Source organism: Pyrus communis, chromosome 8 (assembly GCF_041283825.1).
Source record: "Pyrus communis isolate YQ-2024b chromosome 8, ASM4128382v1, whole genome shotgun sequence".
NCBI classification, from domain to species: domain Eukaryota; kingdom Viridiplantae; phylum Streptophyta; class Magnoliopsida; order Rosales; family Rosaceae; genus Pyrus; species Pyrus communis.
The window spans coordinates 18,817,260-18,839,697 of NC_142572.1; the positions used below are offsets into that span (position 1 = coordinate 18,817,260).

The 22,438-nt window shown below is 45.1% G+C and overlaps 1 long non-coding RNA gene and 1 pseudogene across 1 annotated transcript; one reads left to right on the forward strand and one right to left on the reverse strand.

Annotated features, from left to right (window-relative positions):
- The first annotated feature begins 19 nt into the window (after nucleotides 1-19).
- Nucleotides 20-3,544, forward strand: LOC137718166 (1-aminocyclopropane-1-carboxylate synthase 8-like; annotated as a pseudogene).
- A 16,654-nt stretch (nucleotides 3,545-20,198) lies between these two features.
- LOC148695262 (uncharacterized) lies at nucleotides 20,199-21,584 on the reverse strand. The gene is made up of 2 exons (XR_015965761.1): nucleotides 21,322-21,584; nucleotides 20,199-21,185 (listed from the first exon to the last, which is right to left on the reverse strand). It is a non-coding gene; the product is annotated as an uncharacterized LOC148695262 (long non-coding RNA).
- Nucleotides 21,585-22,438: the final 854 nt, after the last annotated feature.

Here is a 22,438-nt window from a genome sequence, read left to right on the forward strand (position 1 = left end):
TCCAAACGGCATCATTTAGATGGGACTTGCAGAGAACCAGGTGACAGTCCATAGCTATCATATATAAGATTATTATTGCTTAGTAATGCAATTTTTCTAGGAAAATTATGGTAATGCCATTAATTATAAGGAACTTTAATGAAAAGGGTTTCTTAAAACTTTTAATTAACCAAAAATCATATACTAACTTTATTTAATAAAAAAGGCTTAAACTTTAATAAAAATGACTCAAATTTTAATGAAAAAGACAGAAGTTTTAAATAACAACAAAACAGAAAAAAACAAATAAAAAACATATACTAATGCGTGAGACCGCGTGTCACATCACACACACACGCTCTCTTCCTCACTTAACCGTGCAACCTCTTTCTCTCTCTCCTTCTTTCGCATGTTCACATCCATTTTTATTTTCTCCTTTCACCTCACCCGTCCGCCTCAACTTTTTCTTTTATTTTTTATTTTTTATTTTTTCACCTCTCCCCGCTCTTCTCTCTCCTTTCACCTCACTCCATAAACGTTTTATTTTTATTTTATTATTTGTTTATTTGAATATTCTTTCAATTGTTTTAGAACAAACTAAGTAATAATATTACAAAATCAAAAATAAAGAAAATTTTCATTATTTAGTTTTATGAACATTAATACTGTGAATATTTCTTAAACAGAACATTGACTACTTCTTAAACTGAACACTATTTCTTAAACTGAACATTGACTACTTCTTAAACCAAACACTATTTTGTAAACTAAACATTGACTAATTCTTAAACTGAATAGTATTTCTTAAACTAAACTATATCTTAAACGAAACACTAATATTATCATTACTTCTTGAACTAAACACTGACTATTTCGTAAATTGAGTACTGACTATTTCTTAAACTAAATGCTAGTACTATTACTATTTCATAAACTAAACACTGACTATTTCTTAAGCCAAACACAATAGACTATATATATTAAACCAAGTAATAGTACTATCACTATTTCGTAAACTAAGCACCGACTATTTTTCAAACCAAACACTAGTATTATCACTGTTTCGTAAACTAGTATTGTCACTATTTCGTAAACTAAGTACTGACTATTTCTTAAACAAAAAGCTAACTATTTCGTAAACTAAACACTGACTATTTCTTAAAATTGAACACTAGCACTATCACTATTTTTAAAACTATTTCCTTACAAAATACTATCATGTATTGATGTCAGCAATATATTTTTTTTATCTCAAATTTCTCTCTTTTTAAATTTTTTTGGAGTTTGTTGATATCATTTTGAAAGGATTTGGTTGGCTCTACCCTCACAATCTCTCTTCCTTACACACTCTCTCCCTTCCTTCCCCATGAAATATTTAAAAAGTAATTTGGGTGCCGCTTTTGCACTGTTGATTTTTTGTTGAAAATTACTACCTTGCTTTTCTTTCTTTCTTTCTACGTAAACAGATTTCTCTCTCTCCCTCTCTAAAAGAAAAAAGAGTCATTGAAGCTTCACTATCACGTTTTCCTTCCCAATGAAATATTTTAAAAATAATTTATTTCATCCATCCATTCCATCTTATCATTTTAAAAATAATTTATTTCATCCATCCATTCCATCTCATCATTCATTGGTTAAAATTCAAAATTTTAAAGCTCTTTTGGTTAGTTTTCCTTTGATTATATGTATATGCATTTTAAGATTAGTTCTAATTAATTTCTGCAGCTCTCGTTTGACCTTATTGAGCCATGGCTTGAAAGCAATCCACATGCTCTGGAGCTGAAAAGAAATGAAGAATCCGTTTTCAGAGAGTTGGCTCTCTTTCAAGACTACACCGGCTTCCCTGCTTTCAAGAATGTAATTACTTCTAATTTTGATCTGGATTAACACATATTTAGACGTGTGCAAGTACGTGTGTATATATATATATGTTGCAGACTAAAATTCACTTGTATATACAGGCGTTGGTTGAGTTCTTGGCGGAAGTGAGAGGAAACAAAGTAAATTTGATCCGAACAAGCTTGTGCTCACGGCGGGTTCAACTCCTGCCAATGAGACTCTTATGTTTTGCCTTGCCGATCCTGGCGAAGCCTTCCTCATCCCCACTCCATACTACCCAGGGTATTGATCATAATCTGTGTGCCCTAGTATTTATGCCATACATTTCTTTATCTCGTTATGTATTCTTGATGACCTTTTGTTTGCAAATTAATCTGAACTGTTGTTGATCACTTCTACTTTTCGGCAGGTTTGATAGAGATCTTAAGTGGTGTACCGGAGTTGAAATCGTTCCAATACATTGCACAAGTGCAAATGGATTCAAAATCACCGAGTCTGCATTGGAGGAGGCCTACCAACGTGCGCAGAAATTAAAATTAAAAGTTAAAGGAGTATTGTTCACGAATCCTTCGAACCTTTTAGGCACAACAATGACTCGACTTGAGCTCAACCACATCATCGATTTTGCCATTGCAAAAGAAGTACACATAGTTAGCGACGACATATACTCAGGAACCACTTTCAACTACCCAAGTTTTGTAAGCATCGTAGATGCTCTATCCAAAAGAAACCTAGAAGACGCCGAAATATGGAATCGATCTCACATTGTATACAGCCTCTCTAAGGATTTTGGTTTGCCAGGTTTCCGAGTAGGTATGCTTTACTCCAACAATTTAACAGTTGTGTCCGCAGCTACAAAGATGTCAAGCTTTGGACTTATCTCCTCACAAACTCAATACATGCTTTGTGAGATGCTGAAAGACAAGAAATTCAGAACCAATTACATGGAGGAGAATCAAAAGCGTCTTAAAAAGAGGAAGGAGATGCGTGTGTGTGGGCTCAGAAGGGCAGGGCATAGGTGTTTGGAAAGCAATGCTGGGTTATTTTGCTGGGTGGACATGAGGCACCTTTTGAGGTCCAACACTTTTGAAGCTGAAAACGAGCTTCTTCGTGTCATTGTTCTGAACCCGGTTGGTTTAGGGTGTGCTTTGCAAACATGTCTGAAGCAACACTGATGGTCGCAATGCAACGAGTCAATTCCCTTGTGGGCTCCAGTACCATTGTTCATAAGCAATTAGTAATGACTAAACCCAGGTGCTCAAAGAACAAGTGGAGGCTTCATACGGTGCTGAACAGGGCTGTTAAGAGATTAAGGACCTAAAAGAATGCAGTTTGTCGAGATGCAAAAGAATTTGGCGAAGTGGCAGTCCCTCATAAGGTGAATAATGGTTTCAACTTGACTCCCACAAAAAACATGGTGTTGATGTCAACGTGCTTTGATCTCAAATTGCTCTTAGTTGGAATAATAATATTATTGCAAATCGGCCAGGCATCCACTTTGACTTTGGGGGAATTTGAGCATTCCAGAGCCGCTTCCAGAAATTATAGATACCCTTGGAAGAGGGAGATGCTGCAAGAGGGGAGACGAGCAAGAAGTAGGCAAATTTTGTGTTGAAAAGCCCTTTGTTGTCGTAGTGACACAACCAGAAAGTCAATCAACTAGCCTTCTTGAGCTTAGAACTATATAGAACGAATGGCCTCTACTTCAGGTTCAGAAAACCTTGTCCGCGACAAATTAATGAGGTTGCTCATCATCTCACCCGTTTGGCCCTCCATTCCGGAGTTGATTGTATTTGGTTAGAGGAACCTCCCACTGTAACTTTCGATTTACTTGCGGAGGAAAGCTTCCACCGATTAGCCAATGTTCTTTGGTAATACCAGTTCTACTCATGTACATTTATTGCCATAAATGAAAGTTGGAGAATTGCAGTCTTACTCAGAGGTGTGTGCAGTCTCACGAGTGAGTACCTTATATACTCATTTTTTGATTTGGTTCAATCAAAAGATGTCACGCGTTTTTTGCTTTTTAAAGCTCAAGAAAAATTAATTATTTTTCAAAACAATAAAATATGTGTTAAAAACTTAAAATGTCCTTGGGCAAAAATAAAAGAGTGAGTATATAGGTGTTGACCCTAAAAATTACAAAACCTACGTGGCGCGCAGGCCGAGTAACTAATAAGCTAACTACATCATTCGGTCGAATGCGGGGCGTGCCAACTCGTCGGCCGAGCCTGGCCGAGGAGTAAATTTGTTGATGTAGCTTTGAGCGCGTCGCTGACTTCTCTATCTTGCGATTGTGACCGAGGAAGGAACACTCTCGGTCTCTGGGTTCTACAGCCTGAAGACAAGGCTGCTAATTCTGCGGAGTTCACAAATCGTCCGAGCCCGCTTAGGTCACTGTGATTATATTCGTGAGAGTATAAGCACGTCGAATCGAGACCAAACTGTATGGGCACAGGTACTCGAACGTGATGTATGTCTTGATGGTAAACGTAGTTCAACCGTCGGAATGCCGAACCCTGAAACTCACTTGTGAGTATCCAATCATAAAACCACTCGGCGACCAGTACGCCGAGCAATGTAATTCGTAACACCTAACTATGCCGAGAAGGCTAGTAAGGTGACCTCAACAAAGGTTCGAAAACCTTTCTCGACCGAGACTTGGATAGATAATCGGTCGACCTCGACGCAGTGCTGTTTATCCAAACTGAAGGTGCTTCTCGATCGGCTGATTCTGTGGCAGCAGTACTGTTTATCCAAACTGAAGGTGCTCGCCGGGTGCTTCCACAGTGCTGTTTATCCAAACTGAAGGTGTGTCGGCAGGAAAAGAAAAGGAAAAAATCTCAAGGTGTTTGAGAGGTTTTGCGCAGGGCAATTGTATGCTGATTTTGAAGGGGCTTTTCCGTTGCATGATTTCTTGTATTTATAGTGCCCCATTCCTTGAAACCAATTCTGATTTGGATTGGGAGTCTTTGTCCCATTTCGACTCTAACTCGAACAAACCTACTCCCACTGGGATTCTGAATTTTCCTTCTTTTCGAGACTCCATTCCTTGCCGGTCGAGAATCCTGACTGCACCAGGACTTCCTCGACCTTTTCTATTCACCCAGACTACTTAGGATAGGATTTGGCCGACCCTGCCAGCCGGCCCGGGATTTATTATTCGGCCCATAGTATTTTTTATTACCTTGGGCCGAGCACATCCTGCTGCTCGGCCCATCAATAATATTTTGGGCCCAAACATTGCCCTCTCGCTTCTGAGGTCGCCGACCGTTAACTCTTGGTCGGGCCTCGGCCTTGAAGAAGCGAAAACGTTTATTGCTTTTTTGGACTTTTCTTCCTTAATGACTGTTATTCCTGCACATTTATGAGACATGATTGCGCTTTCCTCGTTGCCCCCAACGCGTGGCCACGTGTTGATTCTCCGCCGTTCTTAAAACTGTTAATCATGGGCCTCGAAACCGTGCACTAACTGAAACGCCTTATCCTCATTAATGCATTAAAACTGGCGCCGCACACAATCGTGCATCCTGGATTTTCGACTCCTCGATCCCCTCTTCGCAGGTTCCCAAAATATCCGAAATGATTAAAACCTTTCCCGGTTAAATTTCCCCCCAATTCGAAGCAGTGCTTTTCGAATTCCAGACGTTTGATCTTCATTCTGAAAAGCCTATAAATACCCACACTCTTGTCATTCGCATCTTACGCTTTCAGAAATTCTAAAATCTCAAATTCTTCATCCTTGTTCGTTCAAATCAAACCTCTCGGTTCTTCTTACTGCAATTATTTTCTCCAGTTCTTCCAAATTCTCTATTAATGGCCTCCTTTATCTCGAAACTCTCTGATGAAGTCAACAAGTGTAAAGATTTCATCGATCGGAGCGCCTTCAAGACGCTGCGATTCGAAAATGACATGGCCACCACCCACCAGATTCTGGGTCCCCTCTTCAAAGACGCAGTGCCGTCGTCTGTCACTGACCTGCTCAAGGAGCAGTGTTTAACACCCCTGCTGCAGGGGTTCGACTGGTCGAAGTGGACTCTGGCGCGGCCTCAGGGAGCCTGGCCCTCGACCACCACGGCTTGGGCTGCCTGGGTCGACCGAATGCGCACATTCTTCTCCAAGGAGTGGAAGGCTCTCGGCATCTACGATGCCATTATTCTGTCAACCATGGAGATTGCCATGGATAAGGAGCTGCTTATGGCGGCCCTGAGCTTATGGTGTTCGGCCACCAACACCATGGTCCTGCCCTTCGGCTCTCTCAGCCCCACTGTCCTCGACGTCTCGGCCATCCTTGGGACTTCCCCGACTGGCCTTCCCATTGACGCCGCCCTTTTCGGATACCCTTTTCCTCTCGACTTGAAGGCACTATTCGACGAAAGGGCCGTCGAAACGCTAAGCCAGGGTGATCGGGAGCCCTCAAGGGAAGAAGTTCAGAAGCTCCACAAGAACTTCTTCAATTACAACACTCTCATCCTTCATTTCGCCGGCCGAGGCGAGGAAGGCCTTAGGAAGGGAGAGCACGAGGCCTTCCTCTTCTATTAGTACAACAAATTCATTTGTTGTACCAGGTCGAACAAATGCCTGGTGGAGAACATGTCGGTGGCCCAGGCACTGGCTAATGGTCGCTCGCTGGCGCTCAGTCCAGCCATACTCGCCAACCTCTACCGCTGTCTGGCTGAGGCAACCATTGGCAAGATCGACTCGCACCAGAACGGACCCCTCTGGGTGTTCCAACTTTGGTTGCAGGTTTACTTCTCTATTCTTCGACCGGAGGTTCCTACCTTCCAGCGAACGGCCGCTCTCGGCCTTCAATTGGCCTCTCGACCGGCGCCACCTCACCGAGCCGACGAGGTTTTCAAACACTTTCTCGGCCTCGACGTCCTCTCGGATGACGAGTTCCTGGTATGCCGGCGCCAGGAGTACCTATCCTCGCTCAGGCTCCCTACGGCAGCATGGGCCGAGTCCGAGGATGCGGGCATCCGCCAGTGCTGGGGGTCGTTTGTCCTGGCTCGCGACCTTCCTCTTGGTTGCGATGCCCGCCGAGCTAGCTGGGAGGTCTACCATCCTCATTTTGTCGCCCGGCAGCTCGGCTATCTTCAAGGCTGCCCTGTCCCCCTGCTCGCCTCTCGGTCTCTCCTGAGTCGGGGGCGTCTTACTGGTTCCTCCGAAAGGGAATGTAAGACGTCAGACCAGGAATTCCAGGAGAAGTGTAGGAAGTTTAGGCTTCGGCCGACGGTTCCTGAATCTCTGGGAACCGACACCTTCGGGGACTGGTGGGAGGAGTATACCAGCGACTTCTTTGGCGCACGGGCCGAAGATCTGGTGAGGAAGATCTTTAGCGATTGTCCCAGGTCAACATCCTTGACTCAACCCAAGGAGTCGGCCCAAGGTAGTTTTTCCATTTTTTTTTTTTTTTTTTTTTATATTGTTGTTACTAACTACCTTGCTCTTCAGGGGGTCGTGGGTCGAGGACGGTCGAAGTGGTCGCCGCGGTGGCAAGGACGAAGAAGCTGGTGCCTAAGAAGAGGACCCTTGTCACCGAGCGGACGGTCCCTTCCAAACGCCCCCACCGAGAGGCCGAGCCGGCGGAGGAGGCCCATCGCCCTTCTAAACGCGTCAAGAAATTGGCGAAAAAGGGCGACCGGGAAATTCATGTTGTCCCCAGTGACACTACTGGGACGCCTGCTCCCGCCGGCACTCCTTCTATGCCGGCTGTCCCGGCATCTCCAATCCCGATTCCTCCAGCCGTTTCCCTGGCCGATCCAATCGTCGCACCCGCTCCAGCTTCGAAGCCGGTCGTGGCGCCTGAAATGGGGAAGTCGGCTGCGCCTGCCGAAGCACCCTCGACTCCAACGGTCATTTTGGAGGTATAATTCTGTTTCCACTTGTTTCTTTAGGTTTCTGGTCGTAATGCTAACTGTTTTTCTCTTTTTGTTCAGGATGTCGAGAGCGAGAGTGACGAAGTCCCGCTGCAACGCCGCCGTCGACCAGTCAACTCTCCTCCCGTCCATCCTTCTCCTGTAGTCGAGGCGACCGCTCGACCGTGCTCTCCTGCGGCGGATCGTGGCAAGAGACCGATGGCCGATCCTGAGGCCACGGCCGAAACGCCGATCCATCCGCAGGATGAAGATCCTCCCATTCCTCCACAGGAAGTCTCTTCGGCTTTTGTAAGTCTCGTTTCTTTTGTATTGATTTTTTCGTGACACATGTTTTTTAAAACTATTAAATGTCAGGTGCTCGAACATTCATTTCACCGGCAATTTTATGCGCCGAGGGGCGTTGTCTATATTTCCTGGCCGCCGTCGTGGCCATCAAATGTAGATGACCTCCATCGGCCGCGTGAATTGCGTAGCGGTCTAAGGCACTGGGCTCGGCCATTAAGTTCCCTGGGTTCGAGCAATGACCCAGAGGGCATGGCCGAAGTCTCCTCTCGGCAGGTCTAAAACAATTCCCTTTTTCTTTATGCACTATATCACGATGTCTACTTTTCCTTCACAAAGTTTTTTTTTTCATGTGCAGCCATCGTGGGAAGTGGAGCTCGACGCTCTTCTTCAGAGCACGACCGGTGAGGCCGGCTCTTCTGCAGCCCCTGCCGAACCGGCGGGAGCCGTGCCCGAGGCCGAAGTCTTCGTGAAGTGATTGATGTTTTCCTTCTTCGTGCTAGAATATGTTTAGTATAATGGCACAAGTAAGGGTGTCGAATCCACACGGACTAATTGGACCTATACAACTACTTGTTTTGCAAGAACTCTATAAGAGAAATAAAACTAATCAACTTAGGCAGATTTGTTGTTGTAACTTGAAAGCACAAGAAAATGAAGTAGACACAAATAAATGAATCAACAATTAATAAAATGAGATAGCACAAATGGAGATGAAGCTAGGGATTCGGTTTCACCATTGCTAAGCCAAGTCCATGCTGTTTAGTCAGATTATACTCATCCATCTACCTATTTCTTGGGTTTGTTTCACTTAGATATGATCAACCATATGATGTGTGGATTTGATCAAATGTTCCTAATCATGAACCTAAGTGTGATGTGCAACTTTGGTCCCTAATCAAGAACATGATACGCACAAAAAACTTTCATAAAACCAAAGGAAACACTCGGCAGGTTGTTTGCAAAGCATTCCCTTCATTCATTCACATATCCACCAAGAGTATGCATGATGTGTGCTTTACTCTTGACTAAACAACCTGTGGTTAAATCAAATGGTGATCAAACATTAAAATCAACACACAAAGTCACAATTAAATCAGAGAATGAAACAAGAAATAGATGGATCAACTGAGCATTCTGAAATAACTACATGGCAATCTTGCAAGGCTACATCGAATCCCTAGAAAGAGATTAGTTACACTTCATGTTTACAGAATGTTTGATATAAAAATATACAACATGAATGAACATAGAATTAAGGAGAAAGAACCCTTGAAGCAAAACTGATGTCGAAATCCCTTAAGAGTTGCCTTCGGTGTTGGTGCTCCAAGTGTGTTGTAAATGAAGGTGGACCAGCTAAGGTTGAATGGTTTCTGCGAATGGGAGAGTGTATGGAATGGAATGAAGCCGAGAAGAGATTGTGTAGAAATGGAAGGGGATTTGCGGCAAAGGGGATGTGTTTGTGGTATCTTGTGTATGAAAATGAGATGATCCTAGGTAATGAGAATGCAAGGGTATTTATAGGAGGAGTGGAGGTGTATATGGCTGTTTGTTTAAGGTGTTTGTGTGGAGGAATGATGGAAAAACAGCTAGGACAACATGTGAAAGCTGGAATTGCATGTGAAGATGTTGGAATTTCAATGTGAAGTGCACGGCATGGGTGTTTTGGTGCATGTGTTGGCTGTTTTGTTTGTTGGTTAAAGCTTGTGTTTGCATGTGAATGTTGTTTGTGTGAAGTGTGTGTGAATGCATGTGGATTAAAGAGTGAATGGTGGCTGAAATAATGATGGAAAACAGCTAGGAGAAGTATGGAATGCATGTGAAATGTAAAGGGAAAAGCTGGAAATGGCTAGGAAGGTCACGGCATAGACTTCTTTGGTGCAGAAATGGGTGTTGTTTGCATGTGAATTGAAGTTAGGGTGAATAATGATGAATGGATGTGGATTAAAGAATGAATGGTGGTGTAATGATGAAGTGTGATGGCTGAAAATGGCAAGGGAAATGCATGTGTTTGCACGGCAAAGAGGGAATGTTGGTGTTTTTGTGTTGGTTTGAATGGTTTAATTAATGGGAGTGCATGTTTGAATGATTAAAGTGCATGTGAGTGAATATGTGGCTGATTTATGAAAGGAATGCATGTGTTGATGAAGTGGAATGACAACTAGGTTATGAGGGGAATGCATGTGATGCATGGCAAGGTTTTAGAATGGGCTTAAAATAGGGTTGTTTTTGATGGAATGGATGGTTCTTTGCATGGCTATAAGGGAGAGAATAAGAGAGAATGGGCTAGGCCCTTTGTTGTATGTCCTAAATTGCATAAATGGCCTTCAATTTCGTCCATCCTTTTGGCTCCATGGATAAGCTATCCAATCCATGCCCAAAAATGCTCCAAATAGCCTCAAAATGCACTTTCTTGCTCCCTAAGCCCTTAGAACCTGAAACCACACAAAAGAAGCATAAAGAACTAAAATAACTAAAGAAACATAACGTAAATGTACGAGAACAAGCCATTTGAGGCCGGCTCTTCTGCAGCCCCTGCCGAACCGGCGGGAGCCGTGCCCGAGGCCGAAGTCTTCGTGAAGCTGCACGAAGTCCTGTCTCTTAATGCCTCCCAAGCTCTCCGATGCAAGGGCCTTGACTCTGTTGGAGAGTGTCTCAACGACCTTGCCAGCGGTGGTCACCTGAGCACGGAGAGTATCTCTTTCCTCACCGACCTCCTGGAGCGGACTCGGCAACACTTCTACATCTTCGAGCGAGCTCTTCAAGCCGAGGATGACTTGAAGGCTGCCAAGGTCGCGCAAGAGGCCGACCGAGCTGAGATAGAGGCAGTCAAAGCTAAGAAGGCGAAACTGACCGAGTTTGATCGCCAGATTTTTGACCTCCAACATCAAATTTCTGACCTTCAACGACAAAGGTCTGCTGCTGCTGCCGAGCTTGAGAAGGACTTCGAGGCCAACAAGGCTCGGCTGACGGCCTTCGTTGCTGGTGCACGGCATGTTCAGCAGCTGCAGTTCAACAGGAAGACAAGGCAGGCTGAGATCATCCTGGGCGAAGCGAAGTGGCTGGAGCTAAAAGCTGCCCTTGAGACTTTCCTCCCCTCGAGCCCTTAGGAATTCACCATTGTATTTGTATTTGTTCTTGTAATGAGTTTTTGTCATCAATACAATGGTCGTCTTGCTATCAATACAATGGTCGTCTTGCTATCAATACAATGGTCTTACTCTTGCATTTCCCATGTAATTGGATAGTACTTCTTTAAAAACTTTCCATTAATCGGCAATTTGTGAACTGACCCCGTTCGATCTCTTAAATGAGATGCCCCCTTGCCGAGGACCTTGTGAACGATGAATGGCCCTTCCCAATTTGGCGACCATTTACCAAATCTGGGGTCTTTAATCCCAATGGGCAACACAGTTTGCCAAACCAATTCTCCCTCGCCGAACGTTTTTTGTCTTACACGTTGATTATACGCTCGCTCGGCAATTTTCTTTTGTGCTACTAACAAGTTACCCGCGTCGATTCGACTTTCTTCTAAGTCTTCCAACTCTTGTCGCATCGCTTGACTATATTCAATACTGTACAAATCACTCTGCTCGATTACTCGCAGCGAACTTATACTCAATTCGACCGGTAACATAGCGTCGTGTCCATAAGTTAACGCGTAAGGAGTGGTTCCAGTGGCCGACCGAGGTGAGGTTCGGTATGCCCATAATGCTTCATTTAACTTCAAATGCCACAAACCCGGTTTCTCTTTTACTGTCTTTTCGAGGATGCCGATCAATACTTTATTGCTTGCCTCGGCCTGCCCGTTGGCCTGTGGGTAGTACGGCGTAGATTGCTCGAGTCGGATATTCAAACTTGCCGCGTATTCCCTAAACCTATCGGCCGTAAATATAGTGCCATTATCAGTTATGATCGTTTCTGGCACGCCGAATCTGGTCACAATATTTTCCTCTACGAAGTTGCATACCTCTTTAGCAGTTAATTCGGCGTATGACTTTGCCTCGACCCACTTAGTGAAATAGTCAGTTGCTACAATTATCCATGCGTGTTTCGCTGCCCCCGATGATGGCGTGATTTTGCCAATTACATCCATTGCCCAACCCCTGAACGGCCACGGTTTAGTAACTGAGTGTAGCAATTCGGCCGGGGCTCTCTGCACGGGTCCATGAATTTGGCATGATACGCATCTCCGTGCATATTCGATGCAATCCTTTAATATATTGGGCCAAAAATAACTGTGTCGTCGGAGCAACCAGCGCATCTTTCGTCCAGATTGGTGTGCTCTGCAAATTCCTTCATGTACCTCGGCCATTACTTGGGCAGCCTCGTGTGGGCCGAGGCACAATAGTAGTAAACCATCCTCGCCCTTGCGATATAATTCATTTTGATACGACACGTAATTCGTGGCGAGCACTTTCGTTCTTCGGTCGTGTTTCCCATTGGGGTTATCGAGGTACTGTAACACCGTCTTTCTCCAATCATCTGGTTCTACTTCGACGGTACATACTTCTATGGGATCTCCTCATTCTAATAGGGATGAGAGCGACATTACCCTTGTACGTATTACGTGCGCGCGTTGGAGAGTTTGCTGATTGATCAAGGCGGGGTACGAGCGTTGACCCGTGGTCGCAATTCCCACAATTCGACCTAGTTTGCCCCCCATGAGTTGTGCTCCGGAGGCGATCTGGGCGAGTTCGTTGGCGTCAGTATTGTGGATACATGAGATGTGTTCAAATGTGATCCGTTCGAACGACTCAGCCAAGTAGGTAGCGACCATGTGATAGGGAGCTAAAGTACAACTCATGTAACGAAACACGCCGTTCAGTTGGTTAATTACGAGTTCGGAATCACCAAGGACGAGAACGCGGGGGGCCCGCAGATCGTGTAAAACATGGAGGCCGATAATAAGGGCTTCGTATTCGGCCTGATTATTGGTACAGCTGAAATCTAACTTGAGAGAAAAATACCATCGGCAGTGGTCAGGCGACTGAATTGCGATACCGATACCCGCCGAGGTCGAAGTACTGGAACCATCAAAATGCATAGTCCAATGGGTATCGCGTGTGGTAACGAAACCTATGTCGACGTCGCCTCCCTCAAAACCATAAGGGGAAAGGTGTTGTGCTAGGAAGTCGGCAAGGGCTTGCCCCTTGACGGCCTTTTGGGGTACATACTGAAGGCTGAACTCGGATAAGGCGAGCGTTCATTTCCCGATTCGGCATTTGACAATGGGCCGAGTCAGCATGTAACGAATTACGTCTGTTTGGGCGATGACCTGCGTAACTGTTGGGAGCATGTAATGCCGAAGCTTGGATGCGGCAAAAAACAACGCTAAGCAGAGTTTTTCGACAGGTGCATAATTAATCTCTGGGGAATTCAGGTTTCGGCTAAGGTAAAAGATAGCTTGTTCACGCCCGACATTATTATCTTGCGCAAGGAGGCAACCAATGGATTCGGCGGCTGCCGAAATGTATAATTTAAGGGGTTTGTTGCGACAAGGTGGAACGAGCACGGGCGGAGTGGAAAGGGCCACCTTGATTTGCGTAAACGCAGTTTGATGCTCTTCGCGCCATTCAAATCGGTCATTCTCCTTCAGTTTAAGGAGCGTAGAGAATGCTTTCATTTTACCTGCCGAATTGGCGATGAAACGACGGAGGAAATTTATCTGCCCGAGTAACGACTGGAGTTGTTTCTTTGTCGTCGGAGGTGGGGCGCTAATGATGGCGCGGGCTTTATTTTCATCGACCTCGATGCCGCGATGGTGCACCAAAAATCCTAGGAAATTACCGGCCGAAACACCGAAAGCACACTTGGCCGGGTTCATCTTGAGGTTGTTTTTTCGCATGCGAAGGAACGCTTGCCTCAGGTCGTCCAGGTGCGTTTGACGACGTTTGGATTTTACGACCACATCATCGATATAAACTTCGACGATTGTACCGATTAAGTCGTGGAAGATCATATTCATGGCTCGTTGGTATGTGGCGCCAGCATTCTTGAGGCCGAAAGGCATGACTACCCATTCGTAAGTACCAAGTGCCCCCGGGCAACGGAAAGCCGTCTTGTGGACGTCAGCTTCGACGATGAAAATCTGGTTGTAACCCGCATGACCGTCCATAAAAGATAGCAGTTCATGATTAGCTGCGGCATCAATTAATAAATCTGAGATCGGCATGGTATATTCGTCCTTGGGAGTAGCCAGATTTAGATTACGAAAATCGATGCAAATGCGAAGGGCACCGTTTTTCTTTAACACGGGGACGATATTGGCCAACCATTCGACATACCGAGCGGTCCTAATAAACCCGGCTTTTAGAAGCCGAACTAATTCTTCCTTAATGCCGAGTTGTACTTCATTCGAAAATCGACGAGGAGGCTGTCGAAAAGGCTTACACCCCTCCTTGATGCGTAGTTCATGCTCTACAAGGTTTCGGTCGAGGCCTGGCATTTCATGATAACTCCACGCAAAGCAATCTTTAAATTTGTGAAGTAGCTTACGGAGTTCGACCTTCATGGATGGTGGGAGTAACGCACTAATAAACAATGTTCGAGGATCCTCGGCCGTGCCTACGTTAACTTCCTCTAACGGGTCCTTGACTAGAGGTCGATGATCTTCGAGTTCAGTCAGCGCAGCCTGAATTTTATCGAAAGATAGAACGGGGCCGTTATCTGTTTCGGCCAAAAATTCGATTAAATTGATGCCAGAATGTGGTTGCTTGGTAATGGCGTACCAATGGGCCAACAGACGTTCCATTGTAGATGAAACCGCGGCCTGACGCCGTTCTTGCGTGGTGTGCTCAATCATCGGCATTGATAACCAAGTTCGCCAAGCCAAGTCTCGTCGAATCCTGTTGGACAGTCTTGGCGCCGACCTCAATCACTTTTTGTACTGAAATTCTCGTCGGCCGTCCATCCTCGTTGAGGCATTGGAGGGTGATGTAGCCGACGTGATCATCATAATAGCGACCCTGAATCATGTTGGTTTCAAATGGTTGGTTATCGGCTGGGTGAACTACGACCGATTTGCCATCCCAAAAGATGAGGACTTGGTATAATGATGAAGGAATGCAACTGGTTTGGTGGATCCAGTCGCGGCCAAGTAATGCATTAAATCGGTCTTGGAATCAATGATAAAGAATGCCGTCATGTGTTGACGACCGGCAATGCTAACTTCCAACGGGAGCACCCCTTTGGTCTGAGATTTGTCACCAATAAAGCTACTCATAGTGATCCCTGACGGAATGAGTTCATTATCAGAACGGCGTAAAGCCTTCATGACGGATATTGGCATAATGTTGACTGTGGCTCCACAATCGACAAATACTTTAGAAATGGGAAAGCCTTCGATGTGAGCCGTGACGTACAACGGCTTCAGGTGTTGGAGATTAACCGAGGGGGAGCGGGGAAATAGCTCGGCCAAAGCTGCCTTAAGGTTATCCCCGCTTTGGTTTTCTCTGTCGTCGTCGTTTGCGACGAAGTCTACTTGTGTTGCTTCCTCGGCAACTATGTCCCCGTCCAAGAAACTTGACTGGTGGGTACTCGGTTGGAATTCAGCTGGTAGAACGTGGACCATACTGATCTCCATATGTTCGAGGACCGAGGGGCCCATTGGGTCATGGTCGTCGTCTTCTGGAGAACTATCCCCTGTGGCAGTCGTCGGAAAATCCTCGATCAAACTTTTGAGTTCCTCGGTAAGAGCCGGTATCTGAGACGTGGGAACCAAATCGAGTGCGGGTGAGCCATTTCCTTCGACGATGTGGACTGCCGAAGATTTATGTTGGTCCTTTGTTATACGGGCTCGTTCTTCATATGCAATACGGGCGTTCCTCGTGTCTAGATATGTATCCAAACGTGCTATCCGTTTTTCCTCATCGGCCGTGAGGTCGAAGAGCGATACAGCCGAGAAGACTTCGAAATGATAGCGTAAATGATGAAGGTCTTCGAGCGAAAAAGGTAATTCGGCGGCGTCGATATCTGTGTAAGGATCGACCTTAAAACCAAGGACCCGAGCCTCCCGTATATGTTGAAACCTAGCTTTAATGGCTGGATCAGAAGTTTTCTGGATAATTTGCTCGGCATCAGGACAAGTTAGCGCTAAGTCGAGGGCTTCCTGACATGCCTTGGGGAGTCTGTACAAGTCATTTGCGGAGTATTTCTTATGAAATTCTCGCATGTATTCCATGGATTCACCGAGGAATGGAGGGTGTAAGTTGCGCCGTATTTTGATAAACGGCTCGCGCGGTGGTAACGGAGAAAGTTTCCTTTCGGCTTCTTGTCTAAAGTACTCTAGACGAGCTCTCGTTTCCACAGGCCGGAGAAGGATCTTAATACGTTTCTCAGCCTCCTCAATGGTGGTTTCGAAATCAGCATCCGCTACTTTCTTCCCTTCGGCTAACTCGGTCATGATAGTCGGGGTTGGCCGTTCGCTAATATCTTCCACGGCCTTTTTTGGTTGCCACTGGTTGGCCGGGCTGGCCTGCGCTTCTCGTCGCCGAGCTATGCAATCTATCCGTTGGCGGCGACGTTTTTGAGATTTAGATAGCGCCGTATACAAGCCAGTTGGAGAGTTATAACTGTACCAGCGTTGATCCGATGTCCTGGGTGGCTTGAAAGTTTTGCGATCAGCTGGCGAGCCCGAACTGTTGGTATTGCGCGAGTAATAATTCTCATTATAGAAAGGTGCGTCGAAGTCAAGACGCCGCCTGACCGAGGTCTGTTCTTTCGGCTTTACTTGTGGGCCGAGTCGATCAAACACTTGACGTCGTGGACCTAATCCCTTTGATGACGCCGTAGGGGCCATTGGTGGTGTTGAAGATGTCTTCTTCCCAGGTTCAACTGGTGTTTTACAATGGTCACATAACACCTTTGATTCATGAGTTTTGTCGGCACTTGACCTCGTCATAGGCTTATCAACGGGTGGCCCCGGTTGTTCCGTTGGTGGTGCATTTGAAAATATATCAAGCTTTAGTCTTGTTTGACCATGCCGTTGACGGATATGCTGCACCGGGACATATTCGGCCTTCCCTTTGTTTTTGGGAAGGTGAGCATCCACCATGCCAATCGTTGTTGAAGGGAAAGGATTAACATCGACCGCCATTTTTTCCGGAAATTTCAACTTTCCTTTTTCGATCCAACTTTGAATTGTGTCTCGGAACACAACACAATTATTAGTTGCATGCTTATTAGAATTATAATACTTGCAGTATATCTTTCCTTTTAATTCATCGGCCTTAGGGATAGTATGTCCCGGCTGAAGCTTGATGATTTTTGCTGCCAATAATTGATCGAAAATTGCATCAGCTTTGGTGATATCAAAAGTGTACACTTTTGATGACTTCCCGTTTCCTCGGCGGCCAAACGGGTTTTGGTGTCTTTGGTATTTACTTGCGCCAAAGCCTTGCAAACATAGGGTTTGTCTATTACTATCTCGGGCGCATCCACACTAGCATACTGAGGTTCTTCACTTTCGGCCGATGCATAGCTAACCGTGGGGTTCTTATACAACGTCCCTCGGGATGGTGACTTTGATATCTTTTCTTTTCGGAGCAGATAATCATATTGTTCGACGTGTTGAGCAAGTTCGTACATATCCCGAATATTTGCCCCCAGAAATTTCTTTTTGTACTCCACGTCTAATCCGTTAAGGGCGATCCTGACGAACTCCACTTCGGGGAGTGGTACTCGGCACCAATTCATGGCCGACTTAAACCTTGTTAAGTACTCCATCGGAGATTCGTCGGATGCTTGAGCCATCCTGGCCAAGGATGATACGGACATCTCCATCCCTGGCCGATAGAATTGTTCATGGAACTTTTCGACTAACTCTTCCCAACTCTGCACAGAATTGGGTGGAAGATTAATGTACCAGGCGAAAGCTGATCTCGTCAGTGAAAAATTGAACAAACGTAGTTTGTAGAAGTCGTTGTTGACGTCTCCACACTGCGCTGTGAACCGGGCCACATGTTCTAATGAGGATAGAGACGATTCCCCGGCGAAGAGGCTGAAATCAGGGATTTTAAATCCTCGTGGGTATTCAAACCTTTCCACATAAGCCGGGTATGGATGGATGAACTTTGGAAACTTCGGCCCTTTCTTCAGGGCCGAATCAATCATTCTCTGGACTTCGGTCATATTTACGGAAACGGCTTCTTCTCCCTGGCTTGGTCCCTCGGATCTATTTCCTGGTCCTCTTCTTTCTAAGGGGACTGGTTGCGGCCGAGCAGACCCTCTCTCGGCTGGTATGGGAACATTCGTCGGGAGCTGCCGAGGATGGCCGACCTGGCCATCTTCGAAGGCTTTACTAACCAGTAGTTCAAGCATTCTGGTCTGTGTATCGCTGTTACTACGTATTGCGTCTAGCAAATCATTCATCTTCTGACCAATCGACTGCTCGACCTGACGATATTGTTCATCTAGTCGTCTCCGAAGGAATGTCCTAGTTGGTGGATCGGAACCTTCCCCACCATCGTCATCACAATCTTCCACAATCCCTTCCATGAACATTCCAACTGTTTGATTCGGGACTGCTGGGTTGTAAGGTTGCCCGCCGAGACAAACTTCATTCTCTCGGCGTGTTACACTTGTGGCCTCGGGCGGCGCCACTATGATCGGATTTTTTGTAGAGTGCAAATCCTGCCCAAGGCCTTGCACTGGCAAGTCAGTCGTTAACTTTCCCATGGTTGTTTTCTGCTTCGTAGACCGTGTCTCAATGGTCATGAACTCCGAAGGTTTAGCACAAAGGTCCCACCGGGCGTGCCAAAATGTTGACCCTAAAAATTACAAAATCTACGTGGCGCGCAGGCCGAGTAACTAATAAGCTAACTACGTCCTTCGGTCGAATGCGGGGCGTGCCAACTCGTCGGCCGAGCCTGGCCGAGGAGTAAATTTGTTGATGTAGCTTTGAGCGCGTCGCTGACTTCTCTATCTTGCGATTGTGACCGAGGAGGGAACACTCTCGGTCTCTGGGTTCTACAGCCTGAAGACAAGGCTGCTAATTCTGCGGAGTTCACAAATCGTCCGAGCCCGCTTCGGTCATTGTGATTATATTCGTGAGAGTATAAGCACGTCGAATCGAGACCAAACTGTATGGGCACAGGTACTCGAACGTGATGTATGTCTTGATGGTAAACGTAGTTCGGCCGTCGGAATGCCGAACCCTGAAACTCACTTGTGAGTATCCAATCATAAAACCACTCGGCGACCAGTACGCCGAGCAATGTAATTTGTAACACCTAACTATGCCGAGAAGGCTAGTAAGGTGACCTTTGCCAACAAAGGTTCGAAAACCTTTCTCGACCGAGACTTGGATAGATAATCGGTCGACCTCGACGCAGTGCTGTTTATCCAAACTGAAGGTGCTTCTTGGTCGGCCGATTCTGCGGCAGCAGTGCTGTTTATCCAAACTGAAGGTGCTCGCCGGGTGCTTCCACAGTGCTGTTTATCCAAACTGAAGGTGTGTCGGCAGGAAAAGAAAAGGAAAAAATCTCAAGGTGTTTGAGAGGTTTTGCGCAGGGCAATTGTATGCTGATTTTGAAGGGGCTTTTCCGTTGCATGATTTCTTGTATTTATAGTGCCCCATTCCTTGAAACCAATTCTGATTTGGATTGGGAGTCCTTGTCCCATTTCAACTCTAACTCGAACAAACCTACTCCCACTGGGATTCTGAATTTTCCTTCTTTTCGAGACTCCATTCCTTGCCGGTCGAGAATCCTGACTGTACCAGGACTTCCTCGACCTTTTCTATTCACCCGGACTACTTAGGATAGGATTTGGCCGACCCTGCCAGCCGGCCCGGGATTTATTATTCGGCCCATAGTATTTGTTATTACCTTGGGCCGAGCACATCCTGCTGCTCGGCCCATCAATAATATTTTGGGCCCAAACAATAGGGTACTCACTAAGTATTATCTTTGTGTAAATACAACCAAAACCAAATTGTGCCAAATTTATCACCTCGTGTGTGAATGGACATATTTTTTTTGGGTTTAGGATTTAGAAAAATGCGTATAAAAAATACATTGCATTTTGTTAGTTGGGCAAATAAAAAAGTGAGTATATAAGGTACTCATTGGTGTGTGAATATATATATTTTTCCATTCACTGGCCTTGGAAGAGAGTAGAGTTCACATCAGTTTGGATGCAACGGGCACATGTACAACATATATAGGATACGATACAGGATCCAGCAAATTTCTGAAAACCAGCATACGAGTACGACAATTAAAATAATACAAGACTAATCTTGAGAGTGTCTCTAACATTGTAGCTGTATGAAAAACCATAAGAAGAACATAAATCAAGAACATGGAGACTAAAGAAAATAAACGCTAAAGTCATAACGAAGAGTAAACAAAACAAACCAGCAGGCTATCACCAAAAGATTGTGTTCATGGCATGTACGCTTTTGAGGGTTTATCATGTGCTGCCGAGAGCATGCGCATGGTCACTCCCTTCGGCTTTCGGCTTACGGCTTGTGTTCATGGCATGTGCTGTTGAGGGTTTATCATTAAGGCCAAAGTAGACTCTCATTATGTGTAATAACCTGCAGGCTATCACCAAAAGATGTAGAGTATTGATTTAGAGTGTATGGGTCAATCAGATCCACAAACTTGTAAAGCATGCCATTGACTAGCTTCTCTTCTTTTGTTTCACACTTGATCAACTCCATTCCGCTTCCACTAGTACTGCTGCATACAACTACGTACACTCTTTTCCGTGATGAAGATTCGTTGAAAACATATCACATAGGAGTAGGGGTGATTGTCAGTATTAATCTTCAACCTATATATACAGCTTAATCCAAGGAGTCACTCACATCATATTCTTTCAAGACCCATACATCAACATGGCCATCATAATCTTTCACTACCTCAGAATACGATACACACAAACATCCTCCAACAACAGTCACATAAAACGGACCCCTTAAACGAAATTTATTTAACATGTCAAAAGAACGCAATGGTACTACCCGGAACTCTTCAACGGACAATTCAAAAACTAACAGAGCACAGTTTCCCCCCAAAGCACTCACGGTCACCGGCCAATGAAGTACTTCATTGAAAAGAATGCTCTCATCACCCCCATAATGACGTGAGAAACCCTCGTCAGGGGCCACAATCATTTTCCATGAGTTGGCTCTCGACGAGAACATATGGACGTCAACCTCACCACCAAACTTGATTAGTAATTTGTAATCGTCAGTGGCTGAAACGTAACCAAAACCAAAATAAGATGGTGGATAATTCTTGTTCAACGATTGTAATTTACGTGACAATCCAGACGATGAGTTCCAAAGATAATAGCTTCGTATACACTGATCAAAATTAGAAGGCAAACTTACAGTTAAACACACCAAACCATTGCACGCCGCTAGTAGTCTGACAGGATGTTGCTGGAGTTCTACTGGGAAGGTGAGGTGTCTGACAGAAGAAACATCTCCAAACCGCGACGGCGGGGGCGGATCCAAGTCAATGGATTGGGATCCCGAGGAGGAGTGTGTGTTGTAGGAGTCTAGGTCTTAGGGTTTGATGCTCAGATGTAAATTTGAACTGGGATTTGGCGAATTCTTGATCGGATAATGTCCAATGATGCGACTCTAACCTATTGGACTTATGTTAGACCAATTGGACTAGCTACTGTTATTGCTATCTATTAGGTCTGTTATATATGTGATACCATTAGACCCATCTACTGATCTACATGTCAAATCCTAACAATCTTTGAATGACTAGAAATGAAATGAAATGATATGAATTTACTTTAATTTCTTCTACCTTTTCTACTTTTCCCTTTCCCATAATTTCCTTTTCTGTTTATGTCGATCAATGATCCTATCATCGAAAGCCACATTTTTGCGATGCACTTCAATCGGAGTAGAGATTTCACGGGCAATCTGGTGAGGATATTCGTTACAATATAATCTTCAGGTAAGCAAAACCAGTCCTCCATCGCCGTTAGGGTCAGGGTTAAGGGTTAGGGGTTTTTCGTTTACAACATACACCAGAAATGTTTTCGTAAGAGCGAGGATAGTTTTAGTAGGACTTTTCCCTCCTTAGTGTTAGGGTTTTTAAGCTGTTCTATATCCCATGGAGCTACGAAAAGAGCCCCAAGCTTCCCCTCGTAAAAATAATGGGCCAGTCCTATTGGGCTTGATCCAATATTTGAGAGCCCAGTCACAGCAATCTGTGAAGAGGGAAAAAGGTTGTGTGGTGCCAGCTTCCGCGTACAAGATAACGAAACTCGAACCAATCACGTGGGACAGAATACCCTAGCGCATCTAAGTACGATAAATCGTGGCGTAGCGTACACCAACGGCAAAAAGGATAAAACATTTTAAAATTATTTTGCATACACATATGCCTGCAGACATACTATAAGTTATGTTGCTTTTTTTAAGCAATCTAACATTTTAAAATTTTAATAGTAGGTGCACAATTTGAATCAAATAATATTTTTTT